Genomic DNA, 9,943 nt, shown 5'->3' with positions numbered 1-9,943 from the left:
CGCCGGTTCATCCTTTTCTACGTCGTGCATCATCAATGCAAAAACTTTGATAGTACGTTTCGGATCGTGGAGCATATGCATTTGAAAGGAAAGAAGCAGCTATCATGAATTTCAGAGGGAACTATAATATAATAAACCTTTATGGCACTGAGATGTGTCAGTTTTGATCAACCCAAAGAGATTAACAGCAATGAGATAAACAAACTGGTAGGAACAAGAACCTAGGCTCATTAAATATTGTGAAAAATGTTTTATTTAAAAATGGACAGTTTGATCAATAATTGTGCCGAGACATTTTCACCATGTTTTATATTCCCAGTTACTCTCAAGACATTAGGAATGAGATTACCCTATTAAAAAAAGGACGAAGAAAGTTTCTTAGGAAAACCTCAGTCGTGAGTCAAAAACTGAGTTAATGATTTTGTTTCACTTGGATTATTTAAGTGGTTTTAAACTGTTTTTAATACCAATCACTAACCTTAAGTTAACACTGGGATAAGATTCAGGTGTGTTTACCTATATCGACAAAAAAGTTATCGCATTGTTATTGAGTTAGTGGGCTTCGGTAGCTCCAAAAAGCAGTGAAAAGCAAAGCGGAAATGGTAGGTTTAACCACATTGGACAGATCACGACTGACCAAACAATGTGATTTGACGAATTAATATTTCTTGTATTGCTTCCACGTGGTTTGGTCTTTAACAAAAATAGTTCAGTGTTATTTATCATTTCTTTGGTCGCAGTGAAGGACAAATAGGAAAAAAGGTAATCGTCGTCTGCGAGCGGTGCTTTTGACAATTGCTTCTCCAGATTGCCAGGTCAGAAGACATAGGGTACGATTCCTGCACCTTTTTACTCATAAAAGTATTTTCGCGAGCGGCAGTGAAACAATCGATATTTAATTAGCCACACTTTTGATTTCCGACCACCGTATTATATCCGCAAAAAAATATTCATTTTTTGATTGAAAGTTGTTTTAGTAAATTAATCTGCTTGATCTCTGAGTTGCAAAAAAAGAATCCTGGTTGTTTTGTGATCCGAAAATATTGCCACATCGTTTGTCGAACCTTGAACATTTGCATTTTTGATATTGAATCCATATTGTTCTATAAAAGAAGACATAAAGGAAAAAACTTTGCCTTCGCCTTCTTCCGGCAAATCAAACAAACCTCAAATATGTTTTTGTTTAGTTTTGTTCAGAAGGGCAGAAATGTAAAGGCAAATGTAATGATTTTATCAGTTTTAATATCTTAAAGTTGATATACATCTAATTCCGTTTATCTTCAAGAAAGCCATTTCAAACCCCAAACTTGCAAATCGTGCTTGTGGTTTATTTCCTTATTAACTCTTGGTAATTAGTGGCACAAGAATGCTTTTACATGTCACTACACTCAAACAAATATACAAGACGCCACGTCATTGGTTGAGTTAATATTGGTCTACAGACGGAGACGCACTGTTTTATTTCAACCACATGATAGTTTGTCCTGTTCAAAACGCGTTTTCACGAGAACTCTCTGACCAGATAAATGAAAAACCCGTCTCACTGTAACTGCCGGGTCATTTCTCTCTGTTCATAGCCACAGTAACAAGGTAAGAGAACTTTCTACCGCATTTCAATATCTGATGAGGGAATCATTGTACTATTTTCTCTGTTCATAGCCACAGTAACAAGGTAAGAGAACTTTCTACCGCATTTCAATATCTGATGAGGGAATCCTTGTACTATTTTCTCTGTTCATAGCCACAGTAACAAGGTAAGAGAACTTTCTACCGCATTTCAATATCTGATGAGGGAATCATTGTACTATTTTCTTCAGCTGAGGGTAAAGCAGTCAACGACTTTAGACTGAAATTTTGAGATGTTGCATATTTGTTCGACGACGCTTTCTTTTCATTTTAATCATCGTTTTACTACGCGTAAAAGAGAAATCTCCTCTGAGTGCGTAATTGAACGAATCATAGCCGGAAAATTTTATCAAAATGGAAACACCAGTGACAAAGTGAAATGAAACAATTACTACCAATCCAAAGTTCACTCTTTGATTTGATTATTTCTCTTTCATTTTTTCTACAGCTAAATGATAACCAAGGACAAAACAAGCTCGTGAAGACATGTCGCCCAACATCAAGATATTTTGGCTGATGTCACCGCTGATTACTCTCTGTTTTGCGGCAAAAAACAACAGCAGTGGTGGAAAACAAAATGGTAACATGGTAAGCTCATTTTTAAAACTATACTCTCAATTATTTTCCATTATCGCAATTAAAAATTGAGCAAGTTTTGTTACCAAAAAAGGGGGAAAGGGGGAAAATAATAGAATCTGTAAAGGAAGGAGAAAAACGAGATCTACTTTAAAAGAAAAGTGTGACATAATAATTGCAGCGTGAAACGAAAACAAATTTGAGAACAATAAAGTTAATTCCTAATGCGCTCTTGTACTTAGGGCGCTCATTCATGCCCACCATATGGACCCTGTGCTTATGGTCCACAAGGTATCCCAGGTATCCCAGGTATTCCCGGGAGCCCAGGACCCGCAGGACCCACGGGTAGAGCGGGACCACCCGGACCTCGAGGATCTACGGGACCACAAGGGGACAAAGGTGACGCAGGTAAACCAGGAAGTCAAGGCCTCCCTGGTTCGCAAGGACCTCCTGGGAAATTAGAATCTCCAGGGTCCATAGGCCGACAGGGGCCATGAGGAACCAAGGGTGAAACGGGTGATAAGGGAAACCCAGGAGCCCCAGGCCTTCAGGGACCTCCAGCAGCACAGGGAAGTAACTGGAAACAATGCGTTTTCAAAAATTTGAACAATGGAAGGGACACTGGCTTGATTAAGGTACAGGTGTAATAATCTTCATTTAGATTTAAATTCACTGTGCGGGGTACGCGTCATCTCACTTGTCAATCCTTCTATTAAGCATATTTTAATCAGGAAGTTTAATTCCGCCACGATATCAAAAGGGATTGGCGAGTTAATTTCCTTTTGGATTTACACTCACAGCAGTAGCGAAAGAGAGGAAATTACAACTCTTTCTATTTTTCATTGATAAAAGATTGAAGACATATTTGGATCTGAGTAAACCATTTGATAAAGCAGCAAACATACAGTTGAAGGTTGTTACCTAAGTTTTAAGTTTTGTTACTCGGTAAAGAGATTAACCAAACTCTTCAAAACGGCCATTATAGGAGCGACAGTAGCCACTTTCTTCGTTTCACGGAACTGGTAGCAGTGAATGAACAGGGCAGTTCACTTAGGCGAAGAATGCAGAAAGGCTGTCATCAACATAGCGTTAAGAATTCAAAAATTTGATCATTCCATTTATTGTCCGTGATACAGAGCGGTAGAGTTTGATTATTAAGTTAACCGAACGGAAAAAACAAAACTGACGATAAATTCTGTATCTACCCTCAATTGAAAAACAACCACCAAGACTGTGTTCCACGCTGGTATGCTAAATGACACCAAGACTGTGTTCCACGCTGGTATGCTAAATGACACCAGGACTGTGTTCCACGCTGGTATGCAAAATGACACCAAGACTGTGTTCCACGCTGGTATGCTAAATGACACCAAAACTGTGTTCCACGCTGGTATGCTGAATGACACCAATACTGTGTTCCACGCTGGTATGCTAAATGACACCAAGACTGTGTTCCACGCTGGTATGCTAAATGACACCAAAACTGTGTTCCACGCTGGTATGCTGAATGACACCAATACTGTGTTCCACGCTGGTATGCTAAATGACACCAAGACTCTGTTCCACGCTGGTATGCTAAATGACACCAGGACTGTGTTCCACGCTGGTATGCAAAATGACACCAAGACTGTGTTCCACGCTGGTATGCTAAATGACACCAAAACTGTGTTCCACGCTGGTATGCTGAATGACACCAATACTGTGTTCCACGCTGGTATGCTAAATGACACCAAGACTGTGTTCCACGCTGGTATGCTAAATGACACCAAAACTGTGTTCCACGCTGGTATGCTGAATGACACCAATACTGTGTTCCACGCTGGTATGCTAAATGACACCAAGACTGTGTTCCACGCTGGTATGCTAAATGACACCAAAACTGTGTTCCACGCTGGTATGCTGAATGACACCAATACTGTGTTCCACGCTGGTATGCTAAATGACACCAAGACTCTGTTCCACGCTGGTATGCTAAATGACACCAAGATTGTGTTCCACGCTGGTATGCTAAATGACTCCGTTAGTTCGCTATGTGGAGACAGACCAATAGTCTGACTATAAAGTTCACGTTTTCCTCGTCAAAACTGAGTAATTCTAAAGCATCAAATTATAGGTTTTGCCTCTTCAGTCTTCTTTATAAATTCTCCTTGAAGTCTTGGTATCGTTATATTCATTTTATTAAGTCGTTCTTTCGGACTCTGATTAGTTTCTTGTACTTTTTATTAGGTTTCCCGAGAGTCGATAACTTGATCGCAAATCGACGAGAAAGTTAGTTTTTTCTCTGATTAACGCCAACTCCAATTAAGTCATCAAATAAAACTGCTGTAAATAAAGGGCGTCACTCAATGAGGGTCCAACTGAAAACCATCGATCTTGACCTGGTGGGTCCCCTCTTTAAATATTATTGTAATTACTATTATTAGTATTATTAGTATTATCATTATTATTATAATCATTATTAGTAGCAATATTAATATCATTATCATATGTCTTATACAGGGAAGTTTTTAACATTGGTAGGATCGAACTGTATCAAGAACAGGGTGCTTGTAACTGAAATTCCATTTAACGACATCTCGGGAATACATTAAAATTAAAGAAAATGTTAGACTGAATTTGGCTAAATTCAGCTATATGACATTGTTCGGCTACTTTAAAATAGACGTTTCCTTCTCCAGGAATGCCTTTTCTTCAAAAAGTCGGCCAAAACAGCTCTGCGCGTTTTCTGGAGTGGCAACCTGCGTCTCTACAACTGCCATGCTTGCTGCAGACGATGGTATTTCACCTTCAACGGTGCAGAGTGCTCGACTCCTGCTGCAATCCTTGGGTTTCACCCACGTGACCAATACCTTAGCAACGGTTAATATCCGCCATCTTGGTGTCCCTCGAGCGTAAACAAACCGTATCTAACGAAGAGTTCATGTGAGAAAGAAGGGATGGTTTTATGCATTATTGTTGGCTGTTCGAGCAAAAGTGGAAAGCATAAAGACTAAGGATTTTCTCGTATAATAATTTAATAATTTTATTATCTCGATAGCGCAAAATTCATTATATATATGATCTAACGCGCTATACCTAAGATCATCACAAATCAAGGGGAAGAACAGGAGGAACTAGAAGTTGTTGTATGGTTCGAGGCTTGCGGCTGTTGTAGATCCTCGATTTTTTGGTCGAGCTTTTCTTTGAGCTTCTTAGCCGATGAGAAATCGATGTCTTTAGCCCTCGCCTACGGCACTTCATTGACCTATGTCGGCAAAATCCATGAGCATTTTACCTGAGTGCAAGTAAGCTTGGGGTGTCACGAAAACTCACACCCCAAAAACTCAGACCTCAGACCCCGAAAACTCAGACTCCTCGAAAATTCAAGAGATAAACTCGACTCATGATCACTCCTAGTAATCCCGCGTGTATTTTGACCTTTTGGGTCTTGATCCAACTGAAGCAGCAAAAGCAAGGCCGCAAGTTGCACGTTTCGCAAAATCGTCCGATGGTTGAGTATTAAAACATTTTAGAGTGACACAAGACTTCATTTAGCTTAGATTTACCTCCATTTTTCCCGTTAATTTTGAACTTTTCATTCACAGTTAACGGGATCAAATGCGCTCGCTCCAACATCAAAGTATTAAAATGTGGCGTGATTTTGACGAGCCGAAGGGGACGTTTGTTTACCTTTTTGTACTTCGTTGCACAGATCCTTGTTGTCGCTCTGTTAAAATTCTTAAATATTTCGCGATAATAATGGATACAAACAGAGACTCGGCCCACCAGTCCCAAAACGAAGACAATTTTGCGACCCTTGGGCTAGAGTTCTTAAATGAGGCAGAAAGAGAAAAACAACGCGAAAGAAGACTCGGCATCAGCGCCGTCACGATTCGCTTCACTGAAGAATCACTCTTGATATTGTTGTCCGTCTTTCGCGTCGGATTTGTTGCATTGTTCCACCGGTTATATTATAAAAAAAATTGGTTCATGCTTTATGCTATGCACTATCGAATTATGGAGCACTTTGAAAGCTTGGAGAACACTTCGAGGGACCTGAGTTTTCGGTGTCTGAGTTTTCGTGACACCCAGCGAGCTTGCCATGAATTCTAGTAGTTGCCTCAAACATAAATAAAACACTTGCGATATGTGAGCATGACTCAGCCAGTCCAGCTTTGCATCCCAAGCAATGGGCTGACAAAATAGTCTCATCGTTTTCAGAAATGACCCAAATGTTCACTAAAGGATCACTCATATGCTGTGAATGCCAAACTCGTGCTCTCACGGCATACTTGCCGGCGATTACTTTGCCTACAACTGAGGTTACAAATCCCGACACCATTTGATTAAACGCCTCTAGACTCTTGAACGCCTTGAACTGCTTCTTGGTGTAGAAGCTGGTCTCAAGAACGAGGTAACTGAGCAAGTCCGACGCTTCCACAGGAGGCAAGCATTTTGGACTGAACTTCTCGGCTGGTATGCTTGCAAGGTCAACCCCAATGACCGAGATCTTTTGCAAACATCTTTCCTTCCAACTCTCTAAGCTTTCGGCATACTCAGAGAGCACTGGGATACCTTAAGATGAATGCCGGATACTTTTATCGCTTTTTTCTGTCTGGGTATTCATGTAGTTGGCGAAATAATACGGCGATAATAGAGAGGGCTTCACTATAGAAATCGACTAATTATTCATAAATTTGACACCCGAGGGACACCAACATGGCGGACACTAACTTCAGCAAAGCTTGTGACGTCACCTGAAACCCAACCATTGATGGCGTAGTCTACATGGTAGATGGAAATGGCGGTAAAAAGAATTTACACCGCCCCCGTCATATCGAAGGTGTGTGCGAGAAACTCCACAAAGGTGTTGTGCGCGTGGGATTCTGGGTCGGTAACTGTAAAGGACTCGGATCTGCTGACGCAATGACAGACTGGAACTCAGTGTCCCGGATCAATGTGGAAGAAGTACCACCCCCACAGGTATAATATCTTATACTACCAGTGCTTGCATTTTGTGCAATTGGGAAATTTAAACTAATGAGCTTTCTTTGCTGAATATCTGACAGCAAAATAGGAACAATAGCATGATAAGGAATCTTAGATTCAAATAGTCGGGATAAATTGAAGCAAAGTTGTTAAATCAGGCATTTTAAAATTGCACCTCTGAGGTATGTAGAGTAGGGATGCTGTCATAACAACTCGCAAATAAAAGAAGGTTTTCACTAAATGTCCAGGAGTGTTTGCTGCGTGTTTCGTATTTGGGCTCCTGCCATTTACTTATCGAAGTTTCGAGTTCTTGACATTTGACCAGTTATGTTGGTGTAGAAAAACACAATCAAGAAAGTCTACAAACTGCCTTCCTTACGGAATTCTTTCCGAAAGACTGAGATTTACGCAAAGACATCGCCAGAAATCAAGGACATTTTGCGACCGCATTCATTGGTCAGCGGATTGCAGTCGGATGAAAACAAAGATGGCGGTCAAGACAAATTCCATATAAAATACTGAACGATTTAAGTTCTGTGGACCTTTTTTATGGAGAAAAAAGCAAAAGAAAAACAACTTTGAACTGATCTCTTGGTATTTTTAAGGCAGAGCGACTTATAACAATTTGTCGTCTGATGTAATGCAAGGGACACTCTGTACTAAGCTTCAATGTTCACTCAAACTGGCTTTTTTTGTAATCGTCTAAGATGTCAGACATTTTGGAAATTGTAGCTTAAGCCCCTTGCATTAAGTAATGGGAAGATCTAGGAAAATCGTACTTGAAAAAGGCTTTTTCTCCCAGTTGAAAACACAGTTCAACGAATGTACTAATACAGATCTCTCTGATCTGCTTCTTAATTTTCGTGCGAGAAAATTTTTATTCAAGGCGCTACTTTGGTATGAGGGGGTCTGTATTGAGTTTATTTCCCGTCAAACATTGCTGAATTAGAAAAACAAATATGGCGACAGTTTGAAGGTTTCGCAGAGGGTTTTCCTTTTAACGTTTTCCCTTCTGGTGCGTCCTCAAGGATGGTCTCAGTTCACAAACTCCACAGAGCAAAAATAAAAATTTTCAAGCTCTTTTGGAAGTATCTCATTGTCAAGAAATGTCTCTTTTTATGGACGATTTGCTTACTTCGAACTTCCCTTTATTTAATGCGAGTCGGAGCTATTTGACTCCCTGGAGGGTTTCTCCTCAAATTGGCGATCCTTTGCAATGGATTACGCTATATTTGAAACAGACTAGAGGTAATGGCTAGCCTCGAATATCGAACATTGCTAACTTTGCTGGAGGTAAGTAGACAAACAGCTTTTGAATCATTTTTATGTCAGAAGTACAGCTTAATCTCTACTGAACATGTTTCGAGTCGGAGCTAAGGAATAATCTTACTCGTATTTGTGGTATTTTGGATTTTTGTGGAAATCCCATACATTTCCTTACACGATTTCGCCGCCATTAAGTTCTCAATACCCACGCGCGTCCGGCATTTTGACCCAAATTTCTGGCAATGAAGAGATTTCAGTTCTGTATAGATGAGGAACGCTAGGCTTTGAATCCAAAGTAGACATGATAGAACCCTTCAGACAGATCGTGTCGAATTGTTGCTATCTATAGATGATGTTATGCCGCACTCCTTATTTGTTCTAAATCCGTAATGATCATGGATATCAAATTCTGCTTCGATACTCTTTAAGTTGTGAATAACCCGTTCCTGAAAGAGAAGCGTGCTCAGACTTCACTTAATCTCATTTCGTCGCCTTCAAAGAATCGCAAAATCAGGATTATTTTGAAATAGTCATACATTTGGAAGGCCACAAGTTCATCATGGAATAGTTTTCGTCTTGCCTAAACGAAACGATTACTCTATCCTCTGTAAAAGTATCGATGACCAGACAGTTGGTGGACACATTGTCAAGTCTCGGGTTTGCATAACTTTCTCGTGTCTTCGTAACCCTTCCCCCCTCCCTTCGTGTTTAGATACGGATAAAAGTTCTCTATTGCTTAATTATTTTTTCCGGGGGGGAGAGTAAGGCACTGTGTGGGGAACTTTTCTGACAACATATGACCTCTTTTAGTGGGGTGGAAGGTTGACGAGGCCAAATCAAATGATCAGAGTGGAGCTGGGGCGAAGCTGCATACAATGAAAGGGAAGAGACAGAGATTATGGGGTGTAGGTCATTCACGTGAGGGTCAAATGGAATGAATTGGCAGTGAAAAATAGCTGCAAAATCGTAGTGAGTCACAACCATCTGGATCATTTAACTCAACAAAAAAATGTGTTTTGGTGATTAAGAATGGGAGAAACAATTTAAATGACAGTATTCCTAATTTAGATAAGCAAACTTGACTTTGAAAAGAGTGCATCGTAAAATAAAAACCGCAATATCTGCGGCTCAAAAGAATCTATCTTATAATCTGTTGAGCAGAAATCTCCGCGATGCCTTCAGAAACTGAAGTACATACCAACATTTCTGTCTATTCCTCTTAGCGAGGCTGTTATTTTCAGCAAAACCAGGTGTTCGTTATTGTCTCACTTAGGCTTGTTTGATGATTGTTTGATGGTCGAACCCGAGGAAATACTGCATATTTGCAAAATATTATCGGACGGAAAAACAACCTGCGCTCTGTTTAAAAGAGTGCGAAATATGGTACACGTAGTTGGCCAGGCCTTAAAAACCTCTAGGCCTACTCTGGGGCCTTAAGTCTACATAACTTTGGGCGACTTTGGTCGATTTAAGGCGACTTAAGCGAAATTGGCAGAAGAAACATTGC

The 9,943-nt window shown here is 40.2% G+C and overlaps 1 pseudogene across 1 annotated transcript; it reads left to right on the top strand.

Moving 5' to 3' along the window:
* The first annotated feature begins 1,060 nt into the window (after positions 1-1,060).
* On the top strand, positions 1,061-7,411 carry LOC148734226 (uncharacterized; annotated as a pseudogene). The gene is made up of 4 exons (XR_015999085.1): positions 1,061-2,214; positions 2,445-2,837; positions 4,881-5,019; positions 6,950-7,411. The product of XR_015999085.1 is annotated as an uncharacterized LOC148734226 (transcript).
* The last annotated feature ends 2,532 nt before the right edge of the window (positions 7,412-9,943 follow it).

The sequence above is a fragment of the Stylophora pistillata genome, chromosome 3 (genome assembly GCF_964205215.1).
Source record: "Stylophora pistillata chromosome 3, jaStyPist1.2, whole genome shotgun sequence".
Taxonomy (NCBI): domain Eukaryota; kingdom Metazoa; phylum Cnidaria; class Anthozoa; order Scleractinia; family Pocilloporidae; genus Stylophora; species Stylophora pistillata.
The sequence above is the reverse complement of the archived record's forward strand: the minus strand, read 5'-3'. Positions and strand labels throughout refer to the sequence as shown.